The sequence below is a fragment of the Panthera leo genome, chromosome D1 (genome assembly GCF_018350215.1).
Source record: "Panthera leo isolate Ple1 chromosome D1, P.leo_Ple1_pat1.1, whole genome shotgun sequence".
Classification (NCBI taxonomy): domain Eukaryota; kingdom Metazoa; phylum Chordata; class Mammalia; order Carnivora; family Felidae; genus Panthera; species Panthera leo.
In genome coordinates this window covers 86554852-86580942 of record NC_056688.1, presented here as the reverse complement: position 1 = coordinate 86580942, position 26091 = coordinate 86554852, and the positions used below count along the sequence as shown (strand labels likewise).

Here is a 26091-nt window from a genome sequence, read left to right as displayed (position 1 = left end):
GCTTCCTTTCAGGGACCGGAGGATAGATTTTCCAGGACAAGTCCATCTATCACGTGACCAAGATTTCCAGGAACAATGTACAGTTCAGACAATGAGTCTGAAATAAACATACTTTGCATTATCCCGAGGGATGGGGAATCTGGAGAGGCAGCAGAGGGGAAGGTGGGGACACACTTGTCAGTCTGGGAGACTTAATGCCCTCCAGCTATAAGAGAGGAGGTAAGTGTATGATCAAAGTAAATGAAAACTAAACCAGCTGTGCAAGCCTAGAAGAATACATAGTTTTGAAATACCTAGGAAAATGCTATATTCTTCTTTTTATTTATTTACTTATAACAACTATATCTATTCATTGTTAAAAGAATGAATACAAAAGTGCATTATTAAAAAGTGCATCCCTCCTTCATCTGTTCCTCACCTACTTCGCTTGCTAGACTCCCCACTGTTACATCTGTTTATCTCCTAGAATTTTCTCATTCAAATACTGTGTGTGTGTGTGTGTGTGTGTGTGTGTATGTGTGTGTACATATGCGGGCATTCAGATACACTTTATACAGTTTCACATATGTATTTTTAAATGGGTCATACAACCCATATTGTTCTATAACTTGCTTTTTTAAAATGTTACAATGTATCACAGATACCTAGTCATACAGACCTCTCATTTCCCCCTCCACCCAGTTTTATTGAGCTATGCTTGACAAATAAAAATTGCATATATGTGAGGTGTTCAACATGTTGTTTTGGTTTATGTGTACATTGTGAGATGATGACCACAATCAAACTGATTAACATATCAATCATCTCATATGGTTACCATTTTTTGCATGTGGTGACATCCACTCTTACCAATTTCAAGATGCAATACAGTATTAACTATAGTCACCATGCTGTCCATTAGATCTCCAGAACTCACTCATCCCACATAAACCTATGTACACTTTGACCAACATCTCCCCCTTTCCTCCAAGCCCCAGCCTCCAACAACCACCATTTTAACCTCTGCTTTTTATGTGTTCCACAGTTTTAGGGACCTCTCATTCTTTTTAAAGCATGAAGTGGGCTCTATTGCATGGATATGCCATAGTTTATTTAACTACCTCCCTACAGATGAAGATACAGGTTACTTCTGGTTTTTTTTTTCTTAACTATTATGAATAATGCTTTGTGGATAAGAATGATGGTTCATTAATATGAAAGAAGACAATTTAGGGATAAGTAGCCTAGAACAAACTTGGGAAAGAAAGATATAATAAAACCCTTATCAGTGAGACCTGTGTGGGACACCTGAGACAAGCAGACCCTTCTCAGTTTAGCTCCTCAATATTTCAGATTGCTAGCTAGGGCCAAAGAAAGACTCCAGGAGGAAAAAAAAAAAAGTTAAAGAAAGAAAAAATGCACAGCAGCATTTTTGGTTAAATTGGTTAACCAAAGTTGGTCAAATTGAATGACATGTACATCCCAAAGAGAACCAAGTAGAGAAAGTATGTATAAACCCTGTAGAGAAACCGTAGGACGTGTAAGGAAGATTATAAAGCGTAGATTGAAGAAGAAGGAGGAAAATGATGTGACAGTGAGAAAATGTTTCAGCATTTAATTTTTTTTAATGTTTATCTATTTTTGAGAGAGAGAGAGAGAGAGATAGGCAGAGTGTGAGTGGAGGAGGGGCCGAGAAAGAGGGAGACACAGAATCTGAAGCAGGCTCCAGGCTGTCAGCACAGAGCCCAACGTTCATGTAGAGAACGATGCTACTTTCTCCTGGCACTGTTTTTTTTTTTTTTAAGTTTGTTTATTTACTTTGAGAGAGAGAACAAGTGTGTGAACAGGAGAGGGACAGGGAGGGAGAGAGAGAGAGAGAGAGAGAGAGAGAGAGAGAGAGAGAGAGAGAATCCTAAGCAGTCTCCTTGCTGTCAACGCAGAGCCCAACGTGAGGCTCGAACCCACAAACCTTAAGATCATGACCTGAGCCAAAGTCGGACGCTTAACCAACGGAGCCACCCGGGCACCCCTAGTTTAAGCATTTAGTTTCCATGTCAGTCCCCATAGGACAGGGGCTGTGTCTTACTCCTTTGCAGCCTCGATACTTGCCATAATTCCTGACAAGCAAAAGGTGCTAATAAGTACTTGAAGAAAAGCAACGAATCCTACTTTCAAAAGGACCAAGTCTTTTGGACATAAGCCAGGAGAATCTACCTGAATGTAGATAAAATCTCGATTTGTGTAAAAATTATTTTAAAAAGTTTAAAACATTTAGCTTAAGTTGAAAAGCAGTAAGTTAAAAGAATGGTGTCAGTAAAAGCCTCTATTATTTAATTTACTGAACATATTTCTTTGCTTACTCTTCCTTGTGCTTAATTCATTGCCTGCTCAAAAAAACATGTAAAAATTTAAGGTGTAACTAACTGGTCATTGGAATTTTAAAAAATTATTTTTAAAAACTGACATCATTTTCTTGAAGCCATCACCAAGTGCCTCTGTGTGTAGTCACCAGTTGTGTCAGTGGGCTGGTTTCTGCCTCTTGGCTTCAAGGTTCATGTTCCTAAATGGAGTAAAAAGAATCGCATGACCCATGGCATGTCTCCCATCTTGTTAATAGAGAATTCAGGGGGAAAGTTTAAGACGTAATCCTCTGTGTGATGGTCCTAACAACTGGCTAACTATGGTCCAATCAACTAAAGGCTCAGATACTAGGCGTGTGTGTGTGTGTGTGTGTGTGTGTGTGTGTGTGTACATTCCTTAAGATGTTATTATGAAGAAAAGGATAAGTTCAAGATAAGTGGACTGATATGAGGATTCACTTTTTTAAGAGAGAGAGAGAGAGAGCGAGAGCACGAGAGTGTGATCAAGGGAGGGGCAGAGAGAAAGGGAGAGAGAGAATCCTAAGCAGGATTCTCACTGTCAGCACAGTGCCCAACTTGAGGCTCAATCCCATGAACCATGAGAGCATGACCTGAGTTGAAATCAAGAGTTGGGCACTTAACCAACTGAGCCACCCTGGTGCTCCAAGGATTCACTTTTTTTTAAATCTTTGGGGATGTTTTATTTTATTTACATATTTTTCTTTTGAGACCTCTATGTCTTTTTTGTTTGTTTTATTTTTTTTTTAATTTTTTTTTCAACGTTTTTTATTTATTTTTGGGACAGAGAGAGACAGAGCATGAACGGGGGAGGGGCAGAGAGAGAGGGAGACACAGAATGGGAAACAGGCTCCAGGCTCCGAGCCATCAGCCCAGAGCCTGACGCGGGGCTCGAACTCACAGACCGCGAGATCGTGACCTGGCTGAAGTCGGACGCTTAACCGACTGCGCCACCCAGGCGCCCCTGTTTGTTTTATTTTTAATTTACATCCAAGTTAGTTAGTCTGAGGATTCACTTTTTAAAAAAAATTTTTTTTTAACGTTTATTTATTACTGAGAGACAGAGGGAGACAGAGCACAAGTGGGGGAGGGGCAGAGAGGAGACACAGAATCCAAAGCAGCTTCCAGGCTCTGAGCTGTCAGCACAGAGCCGGATGCGGGGCTCGAACTCACAAACCGTGAGATCATGACCCGAGTCGAAGTCGGAGGCTTAACCGACTGAGCCACCCAGGCACCCCCCGAGGATTCACTTTTTAAAAGAGAGAGAGAAGAACCAGCTTGGTCACCCTCACCTTGTACAACAGGGTCAGCAAGTTACCTAAAATTACCTAAAATGGCCAACCCTGTTCTCTATTGGTTGAATTCTCCAGAACAGTAAACCCATACGCATCATGATGACCTTGACACACGAAGGGAAGAAAGATCGAATTAAATTCAGCAGCATTGCTGGTTTTATATTTCAACATCCCATATATTCATTCATTGAACAAACATGAGTGGAAACATTAGATAATCAGAAAGACCATTCTCTAGTCATTCTGAATCAGCAGGATTGCTCTGTTGAGGCTTTTAATCACTTCGGTTCTCATACCGACCTTGAGTTACTCCCTCCCCATCTGGGCAGAAGCTCTAGTTTGTGGTGGAACATGCTACAGAGCACTCTGAACAGTGTGTGGATAAAATTATCTGCCAGGAGGGCACCCACCAGCCTTGGCAGAGAGGGGGAACAAACCACGTAGAAGGCCTTTTTAGAATCATCTTTCAGCAGTGTGGCTCTGAGGGTTGAAAACTGGACTGAGGTCAGCAGTCTTGGGTTCTGGGCCTTCATTACTGTATGGCTGTCTGACACTGGGCCTCAGCTTCTTCATCATAAGATAAAAGAGTTCAATTAGTATCTTCTACTAGTACATGGAATGGGAATATGGATAAAAACCACATAAAGACAAGTTTCCAAAATCTTAAAGACATATCGTTCTTAATAGAGATGAAAAAAAAAAAAAAAAAAGATCCTGAGAATTCTAAGAGCACTTCTCTTGGACACCAGTCTTAAGTGTATATTTGCCTCCCCGCTCCCACAAAAACCAGGCATTGTTTGTAAGAGCCTCTCTTTCCTAAAGGAGATCAGCTGTAAACCCTGTCCTTCCTGAAGGCCATGGGAGCCTGGAGTTTGTGCAGGGAGGGACTCAGTGCTATAAAGATGGCACATGGCCCTATGTCAGCAGGACGTTCTTACTGTATGTAAGACCCTAGTCTGAAGCTTGCCCCAAAAGTCCTTTCTTTGTAGCTCCCTGAGTTCAGTGAGGCCCATCTGGTTCAGCTAAGCCTGGCCTATCTTCCTTCAGCCAAGTTAGGGCCTCTCAAAAAGAAGTCCTTCACAGGGTCGTTGACTGGCATTTCAGATTGAACCCAATTTGGACCCTGACTGAAACCATCATTTGCTTGATAACCGCCAATTTAGAGGAGTTAGGAAAGGCTCAACCAACACCAGGGCTCTTAATCTTTGCAACTAACCCACTGTGAGGCAGGTAATGTCTCATGTTATCCTTTTGAACCTATAGACATCTAGAGCTGCTCTATCTAGATTTAAAAATCTTTTAAAAAATTATTTACTTATTTGTTTTGAGAAAGAGAGGGAGAGAGAGAGAGGAGAGAGAGCACACAAGTCGGGGAGGGGCAGAGAGAAGAAGAGAGGGAGAGAGAATCCCAAGCAGCCTCTGCATTGTCAGCACACAGCCCAATGTGAGGCTCGAACTCACGAACTGTGAGATCATGACCTGAGCTGAAATTAAGAGTCAGATGCTTAACCAACTAAGCCACCCAGGTGCCTCTAGAAGAACCAAATCTCAAAGATGAGTTTTCTGTATTGGTTGTAGAGTTTCTGGAATTGGTTCTCTAATCTGGTTAGATTTAAAGGCACTAATGGCTGTATTTCCTGTAGCACTGATAATCCATGGTGTGTTGTGATAATAGAGATACACAAAATACGAGCACTGGATGCTCCTAAGCAAATATATACAAAAGGCAAGATTCTGGGTGGCCACATAATATACTTTTACAAAGGAAATCCATTGCTGGCTCTCATAAGAAAGAGTTATCCCCACTTAGTCCCCTTTCTTGTTAATAGACTCATCGCTGACCTAAAGAATTTGGCTTTGCAAATGGCTGGCTTCACTTTGCTGGTTGCTGAAAGCCCCTGGGTTTGGGAGCAGCAGTCTGGAGGCAGCACATCTTGTGTTACTTGGCCAGGAGAAATCTCATGAAGCAACACGAAATGGTGTCTATTTGGGTCATCTGTTTGTTTCCTGCCTCACTCTCCTATTTTTAAGAGTCACTGTAATATTAACAACGACTATGACAACAGTGATCACTCACATGGCACATAGCTCTCAGACTGTACACAGATTCATGTAGTTAATTTTTACAACACTATGAGGTAGGTATTATTAGTCCCATTTTACAGATAGGGAAATGGAGGCAAATCCAAATACTAATGAACAGGGAGCAAGGATTTGAACTGGCTCCAGGATCTATGCTCTCAGCACACTTGGATGATTAATAGGTCACTGTTGCATCCTAGCCAAGCCACTCAGTGGTGAGATGATCTTGGACGGGACCCTAAAACTCTTTAAGCCCCTGTCTCTGAATCTTACCATGGGAATAAGAACAGCTCCTGGCTGATGGAATTGCTGTAAGACTAAACCAAGATGATAAATGTAAACAGCTCAGTTCAGGGGCATCTGGGTGGCTCAGTTGGTGAAGCATCCAACTTTGGCTCAGGTCATGATGTCATGGTTTGTGAGTTCGAGCCCCATGTTGGGCTCTGTGCTGACAGCTCAGAGCCTGGAGCCTGCTTCGGATTTTGTGTCTCCCTCTCTTTCTGCCCCTCCCCCACTCACGCTCGGTCTTTCAAAAATAATAAACATTGAAAAAATTTTAAAAAGGGGCTCAGTCCAGGGCCTACGCATTGAAAGGCTTCACATAGGCTTTCAGTAAATAGGCTTCACATTCATTAAGACACCAATGTACTATGGGCACAGTCAACTCAGCTCAGTTCTGACACCAGTGACAGAAGGAAAGAATGCTTAATAGCGAGCAGGTGACCGCAACACTGTAGGACAGGCAGCTCTAGACTCAGGAGCACAATGTGGAGAGCTGGGACACTCTGGCAACACGTTTGTTTTTCCAAAACAGGCTAGAAAAATATTGCTTTGGGAAAAATATTTACTGCTCCTTGTTCTAGAGAGGTGGGTCGAGCCCGTGACCAGGAGCTACTAAAGTTGCTCTGCTGTTCATAGACAGGCTGGCTGTCTCCCATCCCTCCCGCCCTGACACCATTCATTTGACTTGGCTTATCATCTCTGACGGGCCACAAGGACATCCTCCCCTGCATAGACCTTGTGAGTCCCAGTTAACAACTTACCTGATGGAGCATCTTTATTTTAGGAGGTGAGGCTGAGAAGTGAGGGAACGAAGCTCCAGATGCCCACATGTGTTAGCCTTGGTTTGAATAATGGGAGGTCACAGGTCAGCAGTCCAGGCTGGAGAGAGTTCACTAAACTATCTAAAACAGATCCTGAAGTAAAGGAACAAAGAAAAATTTTATCAAAAATAAAAATTAAATATATCCATACAGTGGAATATCATTCAACCACAGAAGGCAATGGAGTACTTCTACAGGCTACTGCATGGATGAACCTTGAAAATATTATGCTAAGTGAAAGAAGCCAGTCACAAAGGACCATATGTTGTATGATTCCACGTATAGGCACACTTTGTAAATGTAAAATCATACAGGATGTGAAAAGTAGATTAGTTATTGCAGGGGAGGGAAAAGGGCCTGATGGATATGGAGTTTCCTTTTGGCTCATGGAAATGTTTGGCATTGTGCAATGGTGATGGTTGCACAATATGGTGAATAAACCAAAACCACCATTGAATCGTACACTTAAAAAAGTTAAAATGACATTTTATGTTAAGTGACTTTTATCTCAAATCAAAAATTAAGCAATAAACATTCTAAAACAAATACATATATCAAAAGGGTATGAATTTTAAAACCGTATTCTTCATATTTTTTCCTACACCTTCTAAATTTTCTACAATAAGCATGAATTTCTTTAAAGAAAAATTTTTATTTTGAAACAATTCCAGAGTCAGAAAGTTGCAAAGATAGCACAGAATGGTCCTGGATACCCTTACCCATTTCCCTCTGTAGTTACATCTTATTTAACTATAGTACAATATGAAAGCCAGGAAATCGACATTGGTACAGTGTGTGTGTGTGTGTGTGTGTGTGTGTGATTTTATTGCATGTGTTGTTTTGTGTGAGCACCACTGCAATATAGATGCAGAACCATTCCACCACTACAAAGATCACCCTCATACTACCCTTTATAGCCACACTAAGCTTCCTCCTTCCCACCTCCTGCTCATCTCTAGAATTCCATCTCTATAATTTCACAAATGTGATATAAATGGAATCATACAGTTTGTGACCTTTGGAGATTTGCTTTTTTCACTCAGCATAATGCCCTCGAGGTCCTTCCAGGTTGTTGCATATATCAATAGTTGGCTTTTTTGTTGTTGTCGAGTTTGATTCCATGGTATGGCAGACCATAGTTTAACTATTTATTGATGGATGTTTTAGCATTTTGCACATTTTGGCTATCGCCAATAAAGCTGCCATGAATATTTGTGTTCAGGTTTTTTTCATTTCTCTCCGGTAACTGCCCAGGGATAATTTGCTGGGTCATATGGAAAGTCTATGTTTAGGTTTTTTAAGTTTTTATTTATATAAGTAATCTCTACACCCAATGTGGGGCTCAAACTCATGACCCCGAGATCAAGAGTCACATGCTCCACTGACTCAGCCAGCCAGGCGCCCCTATGTTTAGTTTTTTTAAGAAACTGCCAACCTATTCTCCAGAGTCAATGTACCATTTTACATTCCCACCAGGCATGTATGAGAGACCCAATTTCTCTGATTCCCTGTCAGCATTTGGCATTGGCATTGTCGTTATTTTTTTTACTTTAGCTACCTTAATAGATGTGTAGTAGTATCTCATCATGGTCAAATGAATTTCGTTAATGGCTAGTGATGGTGAACAACTTTTCATGTGCTCATTTGTTGCCTGTATACCCTCTTTGATGCTATGGCCCTTCTGTTGTCCATTTTCTAATTAGGTTGTTTGTTTTTCCTGTTGAAATTTGAGAGTTCTTTATATATTCTTGATACAAATCCTTAGTCAGATGTGTGATTTGCAAATAATATTTTCTCCTAGTCTGAAGCTTGTCTTTTCCTCCTCTTTACATAGTCTTTCACACAGCAAAAGCTTTTAATTCTTTAGAAGTGTGATTTATCTTCTTATTTTCTTTTATGGAATGTGCTTTTGGTGTCAGGTCTAAGAACTCACCATCAAGCCTTAGATCTTGCAGATTTTCTCCTTCAAGTTTTACAGTGAAGAACTACTTTTTGAAAGGACCTTTTTTTCTAAAAGAAAGACATGGCTATTTGGAATACAAAGAAAAACTCAATGGGGAAAGTTAAAACCACTAATAAAACCAACATCCAGAAATATGTTTGGTATTAGATGCCAGGACTTGCAACTTAATAAAAATGTCACCTCCTTTATAATGGGAAAACAGAACCCTCCACCAGTAAACTGCACTATTGAGTACCCATCAGAGTGCTGAGGGAGAGGTGCTTCTCTTAATGCCAAGATCGGCTGGGGGAGTTGCCGTTCGGAAAAGGCTAAGAACTACTGACCCAAACAGTGAAACTCATGTTTATGAACCACAGCTGTTAGTCACAGACTGTAATTGCCCCACTAGATAAAGAAGCTATTTAAGAGAGCAGGTTGCTATAGCTGAAAAGAAACAGAAAATAGTCTTTTGGAAATCACAGGATTGTAACTAAGGGGAACATCAGGTTTGAAGGTGGGGCGGATCGTTGTGTATTCCCTGGCTTGAGACAGGCTGATCTTGCATGAAGATCTTGCAAGATCCCAGCCCTGGCTGATGTTCTGTTTTGCTGGAGAGACTGGTTGAGGTTCTCTTTTTCAAGTCCTGCCATGTGGGGGCTTCCAATGACTAGAATCCTTCCAACCTACACACTTCTGATTCCTAGGCATGTGGAACTTTGCCTCTTGTCCTGCCCTCCTCACCTGCCTGACATGTTGGTCACAGGGTAACAGCTGTGATGTGAGCAATGGACTCTGGGGGAGTACTCATCCCCCCGCCTCACCCCACCACCTCCAAGCAACAGACATGAGCTAGTCTTAAAGCATTAGATACTTCAGGGGCATGGCTCCCTACCCCTCACCACCAGCCTCCTGATAAGTTGATATTTTAAGAAAGGACATTTTTAGGGAAACTTGAAGGGAATTTTGAAAGGGTGAAACTTGCAGTTTAAATTGCTTAGCGATGTTAGGAAACAGTCCTGAATTTGATTTGGTTAGGAAACAGTCCTGAATTTGATCTAGATTTTCAAACATCTAGTTTGCACTCATTGGAACTTACCTGAAGTACTTAATTATGTACTTGCAAAGAAAATCCTATTTTTTGATTGCCAAGTAAGAATCACTTTTGTTTGCTGAATAGTGAGGAATCAGGCAAAACCTCTGGATGGTGACAGACACATAAAATTTCATAAAAATTTAGATTAAAAGTTAATTGTGTGGTAAAAATTGCAACCTAAATGTCCATTAACTTAAATTACAATATATGCATACAAAAGCTCAGCATTCATTGTCATGGAAAGGTTTCTACATATATTGAGTTTTTAAAAGCCAGCTTTAGAAATTAACAAGTAGAATTTGATCCTATTTCTAAAAAGGCATTGGGAAAGAATATAACAAGACATTATCGGTGGTAATCTTTACATGATGAAGTTATGGAGAATTTTACTTTATTTTTTACTTTTTTCTGAGTTTTCCAAATCTAAATTCATCGAGCTTATATTGCATTAATAATCAGAAGAAAACTAGTTCCCATCCATAGTCATAGGGCTACATGTTAAATAGAACTGTATATACAGCTTACAATTGTATGTATTACTAGTTTTATAAGTTATAAAAACTCATATCTTAAAGTAGTCAAAAGGGATAAAGAGTATAAGGTGAAAAGTAAGAATTCTCTCTCTTATGAATCCAATTTAACTACTGACAACAGGAATATACATATTTAAAATAAAACTTGGAGCACCTAGGAGGCTCAGTTGGTTAAGCGTCTGACTTCGGCTCAGGTCATGATCTTACAGCTCATGGGTTCAAACCCCGCATCAGGCTCTGTGCTGACAACTCAGAGCCTGGAGCCTGCTTCAGATTCTGTGTCTCCCTCTCTCCCACTCATGCTCTGTCTCTCTCTCTCTCTCTCTCTGTCTCTCTCTCTCTCTCAAAAATAAATAAACATTAAAAATTTTTTTAATAAATAAATAAAATGAAACTTGATTAGTGAGAGATCTGAAAAGCAGAAGCTAACGTTAAAGAAGTATGAGACAACCTTGAAAACAAGGGAATGAAATTACCAGCCTAATGCCAACCACTCCTCAGCCCTCTGCCAGAATACCCCCCTTACAATCACATGGCCCTTCTAATAAGGGAAATCAGCCTCTTTACACTCTGAGCATGTGGGTCCCAACAGACTCCCACACCTAGCCAGGCATGCAAATTAGTATGGGCCCTAACACCCACATGAATCAAGTCACGTTCGAATTACAGAGCACATTTGGATGGCAAGTCACAGAAGCAGCAAGTGCTGCTCCTGGGTGTGTGGAAGACTCTTCCTGTCTTCTGTACCTCTCCCAACCCTCACTTGTTTATTCAATAGTTGACTCCCAATCCTCAGTGCTTTGGCTTAAATGTCACTTTTTCAGAGAAGAGAAAAATTGGCTTGGCTAAATTGGCATAGCCCCTTCCCTTATTTTCTGTCATCATCCTTGATCATATCCTTGGGAACACTTATTACCATTTGTAATTTTTAATTTTGTGTATTTATGCCTGACCTCTGCCTTCCCTCTCTCCCCAGACTGTAAACTTCATAAGGGCAGGGACCTTGTGTGTATGTGTGTATGTGTGTGTGTGTGGGTAAAATATGGCTTTGTTTAGCAAGCTTTTAGCCCATAATAGGTATTTAATAAACACAGTGTAAACAAGATGGACAATTTTTTTTTTTCAACTTTTTTTTTTTTTTTATTTTTTTATTTTTGGGACAGAGAGAGACAGAGCATGAACGGGGGAGGGGCAGAGAGAGAGGGAGACACAGAATCGGAAACAGGCTCCAGGCTCCGAGCCATCAGCCCAGAGCCCGACGCGGGGCTCGAACTCACAGACCGCGAGATCGTGACCTGGCTGAAGTCGGACGCTTAACCGACTGCGCCACCCAGGCGCCCCAAGATGGACAATTTTAAAAGTCCATTTTTGAGATGAAACTCTAATTTCATTAATGTTTTAGATAAGACTGACCCTTGACGGGTAGGGCTGTTTATTTCTTCATTCATTCTTCCATTCATTCAACCAACAAACTTTTATTAAAAGCCTACTCTTTGTAAGATTCTGTGCTAAGTACTGGGGACAGAGGTGCCTAGCAAGGAAGACAAATAGAAACAGGTGAATATGATCTAGGGAGACATGATCTAGGGAGATATGGGTAATTGGGGTTTTGGGGGAGCATGGAGCTATTTTCCTGGACCTTGAGAACCACAGCTGAGTTTTTCTCCACCATCACCCTATGACATCCATTCAAACCCAACAACGTCATACCCAAAATTATGACTAGGGTCATCTGTGTATCTGTCAGTATGTATAGAAAAGATTATAATCAGGGGCGCCTGGGTGGCTCAGTTGGTTAAGGGGCTGACTTCAGCTCAGGTCATGATCTCACGGTTCATGAGTTCGAGCCTCGCGTCGGGCTCTGTGCTAACAGCTCAGAGCCTGGAGCCTGTTTCAGATTCTGTGTCTCCCTCTCTCTGTTCCTCCCCTGCTCACGCTCTGTCTCTCTCTCAAAAATAAATAAAGATTAAAAAAAAAAAAGAAAAGATTATAATCAATGTTTTTAAACAGAAAATTGTATAGGGGAGTGACACCATAGCAAACAAATAAGAAACCAGAGGCACAGTTTGAAAAGCTGCCTCTGCAAAGAAGGGTTTTATAAAGTGCACTGTCTCTTTTTGTCCTTCCCTCCATCCTTCCTCCTTCCCTCCTTCCTACTATTCTCTCTCACACACAGCTTAGACACAAGACATGGAGAAACAAATGTTTTCTGACTCGATGACTTCAGCGGATTAGTGCTCCTTTGAAAGTGATATTGTTACAGCCATAATGTGTTTATGTGTAACACAGACATCTTTATGTATAATGCAGACGTGTCTGTGTGGGGAACATTAACATCCTGGCCTTGTCATTTAGTGAGGTAGGAAGTTCAGCCTAGGACTAAAGATCCCCTAAAGCTTTGGGGAATCTTGATACAGGAGAAGGAGGGAGCAGGAGAGAACAGGGGAGATTTCTTTAAGGATTATTTCTCTTTTTTTTTCCCTCTCTTGGGCTTAACTCCTACTCTCTGAGAAACAACCCTTTTCCAACACAGCTGGGATGGTTGTCAGGCAGAGGTATCCTTGCTGAGGATAGCAGTCATCCAAAAAAGGGTCAAGCAATCAGAAGATGCTGGAAAATCACAGAGATACCACAATGAGAGTTCCACTTTATAATAACGTGATGGCAAAGCTGTAACAATACTGTAACAATATGAAACAATATGAAAGTATATAAATAAAAAAGTTAGTCTAGCTTCTCTGCTATTCCACTCCCCAAAGCAGCAGTACTCAGTAGAAATATGTGAGCCATATATGTAATTTAAAGTTTTCTAGTAGCCACATTAAAAAAGTAAAAAGGAACAGGTGTAATTAATTTCAATGATATATTTTATTTAAAATAATGTATCCCAAATATTACTACTTCAACATATAATCAACATTAACAAATTATTCATAAAATATACAATTATTATGGAGATATTTACTACTTTTGGTACTAAGTCTTCTAAATCTGGTGTGTACTTTTCACTTACATCTCAATTTGGATGCTAAATTTTCATTGAAAATACTTGATCTGTATTTAGATTTCACAAAACATACAGTTGAAGTACCCGTTTTTAAATTAAATATGAAGTAGTTAAAATTAAATTAAACTTTATTTTTAAAGTTTATTTATGTATTTTTTTTTAATTTTTTTTAACGTTTATTTATTTTTGGGACAGAGAGAGACAGAGCATGAACAGGGGAGGGGCAGAGAGAGAGGGAGACACAGAATCCGAAACAGGCTCCAGGCTCTGAGCCATCAGCCCAGAGCCCGACGCGGGGCTCGAACTCACAGACCGCGAGATCATGACCTGAGCTGAAGTCGGACGCTTAACCGACTGAGCCACCCAGGCGCCCCTATTTATGTATTTTTGAGAGAGAGAGAGAGAGAGAGAGAGGGAGGGAGCGGGAGAGGGGTAGAGAGAGAGGACAGAGAATCCCAAGCAGGCTCCATGCTGCCAGCGCAGAGCCCGATGCAGGGTTCGAACTCATGAACCGTGAGATCGTGACCTGAGCCAAAATCAAGAGTCGGAAGCTTAACTGACTGAGCCACCCAGGCATCTCAAAATTAAATAAAATTTTAAAATCCAGTTCCTAGTTACACCAGCTATATTTTGAACCTAGTAGTTACACGTGGCTACTATACTGAACCCTGCAGCCCCACAGAAGCCACATTACTTTTGGTGTGGAACTTTTTCTCTAGGCATATGCATATAAATATATAACTAAATATAATACACATTACACATACCTGGATTTCATTTCAGAAAAATGTAATCACACTATATATAATTTTTACTCAGCAATTTAATTTTTTTCATTTAAAGTTATATTTGGGATATTTTTCTTTTTTAGTACATATGGACGTGCATTCTTTATTGTGGTTGTATCGTAGATTTATTTAGCCACTTCCCTACCAGTGGACACAAAAGTTGTTTTTTATGTTTTGCAGTTATAAACATCCATGCTTGCATACTTATGCTAGTATTTCCACAGGATACACCCCAAGAATTGACACCCGGCCAAGGGCATGTACATTAAAACATTTGGAAGCTAGTGCCCTCCCAAATAGTTGTGCCAAATTTTAACCTACACACTTGGCTGGCATTCCTTTCCAGCATCTATAGATGCTCCAAATGTCAGAATCCTAAAACATCAGGAAGAAAAGATCTTATAGCTCATCTATTCCAGTCCCTTTATTTCATGGACCAGGAAAATCAAACCTAAGCTGTGGGAAAAGGCTATGCAGCATGTTTATCGCCAAGCTGGGACTCGAGCAGCTCTCAGGTTCTTGCCCTCTGTCCCACCATGCACGGTGGAGCTGGGCAGAGTCTTTGGAAGCATCCTGGGGAAGAACATCCCTCCTTGGGCTCAGCCTACCTCCCCCTCCTCCTGCACTTTGTCATTATCAGCTGGCACTGGCTGAGATCGGCAGGCCTTTCAATGGAGCATCACTTTACGCCTCAGTGAACCACGAGCGGGAGCCAAGGGAGACTTTTCCTGGACATTTGTATCCAAAATTAAATTCAATCCGCTCAAATGCTTGCTACAATTTCAAAGTGTGCCTTTTCCCTGCCTTTCTTCTGCTAAATACAGCCAAATCATGGACCCAGGCAGAAGGGGGGAAAAATAGGTGTTTTGTTTCATGCAGAAATAAACTCCACCATTCAGCAATTCCTGGCGGGCCAACTCAGACACATTCCAGCTTTCATAGGAGTCACTTTGGGAGGACAGAGGCAGAAGGGCATGTACATCCTTTGGGGAGAAGGTGGTTCCCTTTAGCTACCCTCCAGCTGGTGAGGCCCGTGAGATATTACCGGCAACTCACATGCCAGCAAGATGGGCTCCTCTGAAGACTGTACCCCTCCCTTCAGCTCTCTGGAACTTTATAGATCCCACGAACACAAGAGCTACCTCGTGGAATCCTTGCGGGTAAACTCCGTGCTCAAATGCTCATTGGTGGCAAAGTGGGGCCTGGAAACCAGCTCTCCTCTGTCTCCAAAACATTTCCCTCTTCCCCATCGGTCAGTCCCTGTCCCCATCCATACCCTGCACAGGCACAGAGGGCTTGGTTTCTCTGCTACCTGCTGCCTACACCTCCAGCCCAAACTCACTACAGGCATTAAAAATAAAAAAACACTTTCTTATGCTACTCATTAATTTATTTTTCTAAAAATCAATTCCTACATTTTAATTCTATTTATTTTTTCTTCCTCTTTTGCCTTATACTCCCTCTTTCCTCCCAACTATGATGCCTCCTCCACATAGTGGCAAGAAAAAGCCCAAATTCAGGAACAAGAAGTCTCTTATTTTGCTACATGTTGCCAAATAGTTTACATTTTTATACCTGGTGCCTCCTTTTGCTCTTTTTTTTTTTTTTTTTTTAATTTGTATGATGTTTCTTTATTATGGGAAGACAGGAAAGAGGACCGCAGTAGGAAAAAACCAGGGAGCAGGAGAGCACAAAAGCAAAATAAGGATTCATTTCGTGCCGTATTAGCACACCATCATAAGGCTTCTGACTTTGTCGTTCATGGCACATCTCCACCCCCAAATGCCACTCACCAACCGGTCTGGTGGTTTTACTTCTGCTGTATCTGTCAAGCCCACCCACTTCATTCCATTTTGACCCTCTTACCCTAATTCAATCTCCCCCCGATTAGCCCTTGTCCACTGACACCCACTCTTGCACGTCCGGTGTGTGTCCCACACTGTAGACGGCATGCCCCCAAAGGACTTTTAAGCCTCATGTTAAGCACTGTAGGGAATAATCATAGCAGTCATCATGACCACTGTTAAAATTTGTTGAGCACATCCTGTGTGCCAGGTTATGATTTTTAATGCTTTAATACCAAAGTCACCTAGGCTTCACAATCCTGGACGTAGATATTATTATCTTAAAGGTAATGAAATTGAAGCCCGGGAATGAATGTAGGTAATTTGCCGGAGGAGACACAGCAATCAGGGGGCAGAACCAATTTAGAAACCCCACTCTAGAAGAATTATTAAGAAATATGCACATAATTAATATTTGGGTATACAGCAATGCCGGTGGGGTCACACTCAGGGGTAAGTGGTTGCACAGACCCCGCAGGATGGGAAGTGAGTTGCATCCACCCCGCAGGATGTAAGTGAGTCCCCCACCTGGACTGCTGAGTTGGGAGACTACGAGGCTGCATCTGGGCACTAGTGGGAAACTGAGAGATTAAAATGTCTGTCCTGGGCCAGGTTCTGGCTGGAACGGGGAGTGCATTTGTTTCCTACTGCTGGTATAAAAATGATCACAAATCTAGTGGTCTGAAACAATACAAACTTGTTATCTTATGGTTATGAAGATGAGAAGTCCCAAGGGGGTCTTACTGGGCTAAAAACCAAGGTAGGCTGGGAGGGCTCCATCCCTTTCTGGTGGCTCCAGTGGAGGATCCAATCCTCGCCTTTTCCAGCTTCCAGAGGCTACCCTTGTTCCTTGGCTTGTGGCCCCAACCCAGGAAATGCATCGCTTACTCTCCCTCAGTCCTTACAACTGCTTCTCTGACTCTGACCCTCCTGTCTCCCTCTTTCACTCTTAAATGGACTCTTCTGATTATATGGGGCCACCTGCCTAATCCAGGATGATCTCCCCACTCAAGGTCCTCAACTTATACACATCTGCAAAACACTCTTCAGCCACATAAGGGAATATGTTCACAGGTTCCAGAACATTTTGAGGATGCATTATTCTGCCTCCCACGGGGGCTTGAGTCTTACTTGCTTTCCTATCCTTCATGTCTGCCACACAATAGGTACACAAACCTTTGATGAATGAATAAATGAAAGAATTGATTTCAAGAAACACCCCAGAATAATAGAGTATCTGTCTCAGGAGTGTAAGGAAATGCTGCCATTTTTAACTTGGAAATTTGGAGCGGGGGGGATAGTTTTCTTAATCTTAATTCCTGTGGTTTGGACAATGCCAAAATTAATGGTGGTGCCTGAGGTTAATATTAGGTAGTGCTGAATGAATTCTTGATTTGCCAGTTGTCTTTTTAAAAAAAAAATTTTAATGTTTATTTGTTTTGAGGGAGGGAGAGTGTACAAACAGGGGAGAGGCACAGAGAGAGGAAGAGAGAGAGAATCCTAAGTAGGCTCTGTGCTGCCAGCACAGAACCCGACGCGGGGCTTAAACTCTGGAACCGTGAGATCGTGACCTGAGCCTAAACCAAGAGTTTAGGTTGACAGACTCTTGGTCAGCTTGGTCAGATTCTTGGTTAGCTTGATAGACTGAGCCACTGAAGTGCCCACGTTTTCCAGTTGTCTTAGTCAGTTTGGGCTGCTATCACTGATTACCATACACTGGGTGGCTTATAAACAACAGAAATTTCTCATATTTCTGGAGGATGGAAGTGTAAGATCAGGGTGCCAGCACGGTCATATTCTGGGAGAGCCCTCTTCCCGCTTGCAAATGGCCAACGCCTCGTTGTATTCTCACAGGGAGCTAGTTCTCTGTCTCTTCCCTTTCTTTTTTTAAATTTTTAAAAATATTTTATTTTTTAGAGAGAGACAGAGCGTGAGCAGGGGAGGGGCAGAAAGAGGGAGACACGGAATCTGAAGCAGGCTCCAGGCTCTGAGCTGTCAGCACAGAGCCCAACGTGGAGCTTGAACTCACAAGCTGTGAGATCATGACCTGACCCGAAGTCAGATGCTTAACTGACTGAGCCACCCGGGTGCCCCCTCTGTCTCTTCTTATGAGGGCACTAATCCCATCTGCGAGAACTCTGCCCTCATGACCTGGTTACTTCCCAAAGGCCCCAGCTCCTAATACCATCACATTGAAGATCAGGATTTCAACATATGAATTCGGGGAGGGGGACATAAACATTCAGCACATAGCATCAGTCTCTTCTGAACATCGCCATCTTCTAACTACAGCAGAGGACAGAGAGCTGATAAGAACAGAACTATGTAGAATCCTCTTTCTTCTGCAGGAGACAGTGGGAAGGAGGGTTGAGTTCCTAGCTCAGCAGCAGCCTCTATCTTCCATGGGAAGAACGCGTCTCCTCTCCTAGCTGTAGCAGTTGTGCCTGGAGTAACTCCACTGAGGCCCAGACAAAGTGTGGTCTTTCAGGAGCTCCATGCTAAGCAGGATTTAGCTCAAGACTCTTAGCAGGATTTAGAAGGTCCCACCTGCTCTGACCCTTGCCTACTTTCCAGTCTTGCCTTCACCCCCCCCACACCCCAGTTACGCCAGCCTCCAAAGCCAACTCCTTCTGCTGCAGGACCTTTTGACGTGCTATTTCACCAATTTTGAAATACTTCTTCTAACCAATTAATTCCTACTTACCTTGGGCTTGGCCTAAAATCATATCCTGAGAGACATTTTCTTTAACCTGCAAATCTAAATCAGTGCTCTTTCCTCATTAAAAGGTCATAAAAAAAAATGGCATAGAGTCAGGAACTGGGGGCCTGGACTCACGCTGACTGACACTATATTCTGAGCCCACCACTCATTAGCTGTGTGGCCTTGAGCAAGATGTGCAGACCTTCATGACTTTATTTCTTTATCTTTATTTTTTTGATGTTTATTTATTTTGAGAGAGAGAGCATGCACGTGTGCATGCACACAAGTGGTGGAGGAGCAGAGAGAGAGAGAGAGAGAGAGAATCTCAAGCAGGCTCCGCACTATCAGAAGGGAGCCTGATGCAGGGCTCCATCTGACAAACCGTGAGATCATGACCTGAGCAGAAACCAAAAGTCAGACGCCCAACAGATTGAGCCACCCAGGTGCCCCTATTTCTTCATCTTTAAAATAGGGCTAGGGGTACCTGGGTGGCTCAGTCGGTTGGGTATCCAACTTTCAGCTGAGGTCATGATCTCACTGTCCGTGAGTTTGAGCCCCGCATCGGGCTCTGTGCTGACAGCTCAGAGCCTGGAGCCTGCTTCAGATTCTGTCTCTCTCTCTCTCTCTCTCTCTCTCTCTGTGCCTCCCCTACTCGCATTCTATCTCTCTCACTCTCAAAAATAAACAAACATAAACAAAACGGGGCAAATAATAGCATCTACCACAGGAGGATATATGAGGATTAAATGGGATAATCCACATAGAAAGTTTGGACAAGGGGGTGTACTATTGGCATAAGCTATTGTTTTCCTTTCTAGCAGTTATCCAAATTGTAATTATAAAATTACTTTTGTTATTACTTGTTTAACATCTGTTTTTCTACATACCTCAGGTTGTAAGGCAGCAAGGCAGTGTCTCTCTCTCTCTGGTTCCTACTGTACTTGTGGTGCCCAGCATACTACCTGCCATGTTACAGGCTCTTGATAAACATTTCTTGAGTGAATGGATGAATGTATTTCTTATTCCTAGGCCGGGTCCCATAAAAAAAAGCTCACTTTGTCAGAAAGTAACCGATATTATTAAAGAACATTGTCTGCACATTTTTGATTGTCAGATTCTGGGCTGATTAGCAGCCTAGAGTTAGATGTGACATTCACCGTCTCTCCCTTTCTGGGGCCCGTTCTCACGCAGGGCCTCGTGATGCTCATTGCCAGGCAGATTTATGAAACATCTCAACAGACGCTTACATTCCATATGTTAAAATTTACACATTCCTGCTGGGGTCAAGGTGGGGAATGGCATGCGTGCTAATAGCTGCATTTCTCACATGAACTTTCACATAAACCCTTTTCCCAGCTCGTTTCACTGATACATTATAATATACTTTCATAAACATTTTTTTCAAGGTCATGAATGAATGCTTCCTAATTTCCATTTTTAGAGGATTACAAGTCTCGAAAGGGCAGCTAGAGGTTTCTTAGCCAAGCCCCATCCACAGGCCAGAACTCCATCTGACCTATTCCAGCAGATCTCCAAAGAAACAGGACAATAACATTTTTCAGGGAATCTCTCAAGTTCTCACTGGTTCTTCCTTCCTTAGGTTTCAAAGATACTCTGGCTGTACGTGTTGATTGCGCAGTTTTTACTCTAATTATATTTGAAGTCCTAGAAAAAGCACGCTTTTGCCAGAAAACATCCAACACAATTGCTCAACCCAAATGGCCACTGCTGAGCCAGTTCGTCATGTCGGTGGAAACCTCCCACAGAGTGCTTGCTTCTTGGCAAGAAGGAGGACCCACACCAGTCTTCCTGTGCCTTCTTTTTCTTTCTGACCTGAATTGTCAGTCAAGCTAGATCTTTGTTCCATTTGTCAAAACACCATTGTTCTCTCTCTTCCCTGTGGCAGTTTCATTTCTATTGTTAAAAAAAAAAAATCAGAAGTCAGTGCAGCCTTGGGTTGTTGAAAGCAGGTCTTAGTGACTGGGCAGCCTAGCTCGTGGCCAAGAGCCAGCCTCATCTTTGGTGTCCAACAGACCATGGAAATAATCTCGGGCCAAGCAACTTTGGCTCCATTGGGAGACGACAACCTACAAAAGAATTTCTGTCACCCACATTGTTCTGTGCTGGGGTAACTTATTGGATTCTGGTTTCTACAACAGGGTAATCTCCCAGTTATGATATCTCATGTAAAATAATAAGCTTATTAAAAATAAAGCTTATCATTTGTCTTTTTCTTTCAAATTTATTTTTTGGGGGGCGAGGGGTGGAGGGAAAGGGGGACAAAGGATCCAAAGTGGGGTCTGTGCTGACAGCAGTGAGCCCGATGAAGGGCTCGGATTCACGAACTGCGAGATCATGACCTAAGCTGAAGTTGGACACTCAACTGACTGAGCTACCCAGGCGCACCGTGCACCAAATCTTACCATTTTTCTAAGAGAAATGTTTTTTAAATCTGCTTTTTGAAGAGTCTGCGGCCCAGGCTATGGAAAAGACACATGCTGTTTAGTGGTAACCTAGGTTGATCTTACTCAAAAGCGATTTCATGTGAGGATAGGATAACAGACATTTTTAGATGTTGAGTAGAAATACTATAATTTTGGATACTCCCACTATCGTGATTTTTTTTTCCTCCCCATCTCTGACATGATTTTCCCCGGAAGATGTATTTTAAACAAAATTCAAAATTAAATACCTCTATTAGACTGGCCTCTAAATGTTGCTTAAGGGAAAAGTGATTTCTCCAAAAATGGATAAGTAATTCCTTTTCCTGTCTCTGTAAATTGTTTTTCAAAATAGCTGTTGGGATAATTTATTTAATAGATCGATTGGGAGTTGAATTGGGCATTTTAGGGGACTCCTGAAGATCCTAGAAACTTTCAGGAAGAAAAAGCTAATTTATATATGAGCTCAGAAACCAGAATGGCTTTTGATTTCCCAAAAGCAATGCTAGAAGCTGAAAGGCAAAGAGCGATGTCTTCAAAATTCGAAGAGAGAATTATTTCTAATCTATCATTATATAGTCGGCCAAATAGGAATCAAGTGAAGGTTGGGATAAGGTCATTCTCAGGCCTACAAGCCCCCTCTGCATCCATGTCCACCTTTCTTCACCTTGCTCTGGGCCACCAGAGGCTGACCTGTATAGATTGCCATGATGGGCTTTCTTGCCTTCCACTTCCAGTAGGATTGGGCTAATGGGAAATACTGGCAGAGTTTGGAGGGAGTCTGCCATTTTCTATCTGTGGGACTTTGGACAAATGACAAGCTTTCTATGCCTCATATATACAATGGGAATGTTTATATGACTTTTCCTCAGAGTTTCTGTAGGGATAAAATGAAATAATCTAAGAAAATATGTAGCATAGTGCCAGTCATTCAACAAACACCCAATAAAAGGTAGCCATTATTATTTATTGTTATTCCTATCCTTGTGCCACTGCTAGCCTGCCTAGACCTGTCCACTCTTCAAAGAAGCCAAATGACCCAAATGGCAGGAATGCCACCCTCATAAGCTTTAAAGCTTCATTTGTGAATCCTGAAAGGCTGCAAACAAAACAAAACAAAACAATAATAACGAAAAACTGAACCAAATGAAGAAGTTTCATGCCCAGCCTTTGAAGCATGGCTTAGGCTAAGAGAGCTGCTCTTGCTTTCTGGGTTGGACCCCAGCAGGGTGGGGCATCCTTCAGCAGCTGGCTCCAAGTTCTACCCACAGTCTTCAGTTCATTATCACAGTGCTCACTGCCAGAGATAAAGGGGAAACTGGAACCAAGATGCATTTCTGAGAAGAGTGGTGGTCCCAAATACCTGACTGAGGACCCACAGCTGTCTTCCTAAGGCACTCAGCCAGCCAGAGCTGTCTCAACTTTTGAGTCTGGGACTCCCTCCCTGGGATATTTAACCCGTCTCTCCTACCAGCTGTATGAGAAGTTCCAGAAAGTCAACTGTAACGGAGTCTTGTCTTTTCATATAACCGGAAGGTGCCAATTTGCCCCTATGAAGCGATTTTCCTTTTTAAATTGGTAATATCCCTTTAGCTCACAACTTCAGGATTGTTTGTGCAAGTGGGAGTGAGGAGGGGAGACACATGTAAACAGAAGCTGCCTTTGTAAGAAGAAAAATTGAGAAGGCTCAGCTCAGTAAATGTCAGGAACGGTTGTGTGTGCGTGTGTGTGCATGCACAGGTGAACATCTATAGTACATGTGAGCTCTGGGTTTACAAAGGTGCATTTTCCTCTTCTTGTGACCATCAGAAAAGGGCTAGCCCTGAGATCTTTTGTGAGCCACCTTGTTGGAAGCCTAAGTGGACCCTTCAATAGAGTTTCCTCCTGCTTTATCTAAACACAATATTGGTGTACTCATACATGCCATTGCTCCTCTCGATTCAATCCTGCACATGAAAATTCAGGTCTGAAGAGAGGCAGAGAAAGAGAGGGGGGAATCATTTAGAAAGGGAAAAAAAATGCCTTGGGATTCCTTGAAATAGTAAGTTCTTTCTATAACTCCCCTACAGTGCAGTGATACTGTTATTCACTATTTAACAAAAAAAAAAAATTAATTTCAGGGACACAGCCATTGTATGAAGCAGGGCATGCCAGAATTTGATACAAACAGGAAGCGGGTGGGTAGACTTTAGTGGACACCGTGTGGTTGGAAACAGTTTCTGTGACAAAAGCAATTTAATTTTAATTGGGTCTGTGGATCTTGTCATAATTGGGCTGGACCCTAAGTATGAATCTGAGAATAAGCTAGGCCAAGGGCTTCTGCAGAAGTGGATCCCCGAAGTTTATCTACTTCACTTCCTTCCAGAATTTGGATGCTACACCACACAGAGCATTGACTGTTGTTCTGGCTGCATTACATCCTCAGTGGTTAATAGCGGGCAGTTCCAACCTCTCAGCATCTATTTCCTCATCTCAGAAATGGGGATCATAACCATTAATTAAAATGGTTGTTATGAGAAGTAGAGAGAATGTATGAGAGAGACCAGCCACTCAGTAAATGATGGCCAATAATAATAATAACTATTATTACAAAAAGAAGAGAAGGAGAAGGAGGAGGCAAGAAGGAGGAAAAGGGGAGGAAAGCCAATTCTAATTACATAAAGAAGTCACCCCACAGGGCCATCTGGGTAGCATAAGAGTGATTTTATAGCACACTTTGAGAAATTTTACTTAACATTCTCTTAAATAAGCTCACTAATTTTCCTGATGGGATTATTCTTTGTTTCTAAGCTTCCAACATTTTATTCTGTTTTAAGTATACAATATTTTAGGTCTGACATCGAAAAGTGCATCGTCTGTTTTTATCTTTCTCAGCCTCATCCACATCCTTGGTTACTGTTGCCAGGTATCCTGGGGTCACCCAAAGTACTTTTGTTCTAGAGACCTTTCAAAGTAAGCCAAGGGAGCAGTTTAGAAAACTTCACTTGTTTGTAGACAAAAATATATTAAAACAACCAAGGGAGAAATTACTCTATGGGATAATTATTTTTAATGCCTTACTGGACACGTTTAAAATGCTTTTTGAGTCCTTTGGGAGTCAAATTAGGAGAAAATCTTTGTTTTATTTTGTTTTACATCTTGGAACTTGATCTTTGATAAATGTCTGTGATGCTTGCACGTTGTGTAACACTTCCCCCCCCCCCCCCCCCCCCGCCATGCTGTCAGGATTTCATCAGCCTTAAACAGGCAACAAAAAATACAGGGTGGAGAGGATTAACGGTTTCTTTGTGGCTTTCTGGTTATCTTCCTTTGATTATGCTACTAAATGCAGTTTGGGAAGGCTTGTGGTGCTTTGGGTTTGATGAGCCACTCGCTTCAATTCAGTTCCAAACCAGAAGAGCTCCCCCTTGGGGCATCCTTGTTGCTAAACGTCTGCAAGGCATCATTTACTAATTCAAACAAAAAAGATGGTTGTCAGTGTGTGAGATATCCCTGGATGTCAGGTCTTCCATAAGTTATAATGATGCTTTCTTAATTTTAACAATATTGTGATTAGGTAATTATTTACAGGCCCACCATAGGCCCTCTCTCTAAAACTTAATGAAGTGGCCTTTAGTCTCCCTGATTACCACAGGGGAGAACTGAAGAGAATTCTTGGACCTGGTACGAGGGAGGGTTGTAACAAGGTTATTTCTTACAGTGGAGCTTCCACACCCTGCTTCAATAGTGACCAAGTCCTACAGCACAGCCAGACAGAACAAGTTGAGAGCAAGGACTGGGTGCCTCCTGTTTGATTATTGGGACTGCGATATGTACTCCGTAAGTGTGAACAATGAATGCTGTGACAGAAGGATGGATCTTGCCTCCCATGGGCCTGACCTTAGGGAGAGCTCTGCCACTAACTAGCAGGGCAATCTGGGGCAAGTCATATAATGTTTTATCTGAAAAATGAGGGCTAGATGCTCTTTAAAGTGCCTTGCAGCTGTAACCTGCTGCAAACTGCTGTTTCTTTTTTTTTTTAATCAAAAAAATTTTTATTTATTTTTGAGATAGAGACAGAGCACAAGTGGGAGAGGGGCAGAGAGAGAGGGACACACAGAATGTGAAGCAGGCTCCAGGCTCCAAGCTGTCAGCACACAGCCTGACGCGGGGCTCGAACCCACAAACCATGAGATCATGACCTGAGGCTGAAGTCAGACACTCAGCCAGGCACCCCTGCTGTTTCAACCCAGAGAAAAATTACCTTACATATCCTGTGTGAAGTGAATGTTACCTGGGAAGGTAGCATATTGAATTAGGAAAAGGAGATGATCGAGAATTTCTTAGAAAATATTTAGAACCCTCTTGCTGCTGCACCTCCCCCAAATTACTTAAAGTATGTCCAACATTTATTTAAAAGTGAAGAAGCCCAGCTATCTCAAATATACTTGTCTTTTGAAAATGGTTCTATTGATGGAATTCAGGAGGGAACTCCAGTCTCCATGGGGGTCTCCAAGCACGTGACCCATCTGAGATGACAGGTGAATTTTTCTATTTTTTATATCTGTATTTCAAACACAGAGATAGATGATCAAGGAGCAGCTTTGGCATTTTGCACTCATCTCAGATCCAGTTAAGATAGACATAACTAGAACTGTGTTCAGTGAATGCAATTGCCTTAAGGAAATAGGGCAAAATTGGCCTAACAGATGTTCGTGTTTACCTAATAATAATAATAATAACAACAACAACAACGACACACTGTGTTTATCTGGAGCACAACTGAATTGTTCCTGCTGATGTCAAGGTCCTAGTGCAAAATCCTGCATTCAGATCCTGTGGATTTATCACACCCACTGGAGGACATCGGCTTTCGAAAGCTCTGAATGGATTATCCTCTTCCAAGAGTGGGCTCATCCTTTCCAA

At 42.0% G+C, this 26091-nt stretch overlaps 1 long non-coding RNA gene across 8 annotated transcripts in view; it reads right to left on the bottom strand.

Moving 5' to 3' along the window:
- Window positions 1–26091, bottom strand: part of LOC122199342 — an 89933-nt gene that overhangs the window by 52883 nt on the left and 10959 nt on the right. For 4 of the 8 annotated variants that reach the window (XR_006193472.1, XR_006193471.1, XR_006193475.1 and 1 more), the window contains exon 2: window positions 6778–6930. This is a non-coding gene — a long non-coding RNA (uncharacterized LOC122199342). Of the gene's footprint in view, window positions 1–6777; window positions 6931–8770; window positions 8855–9875; window positions 9977–19632; window positions 20660–26091 lie in introns of those variants that run through there. The other 4 variants (XR_006193476.1, XR_006193478.1, XR_006193477.1 and 1 more) reach the window with 3 other exon arrangements.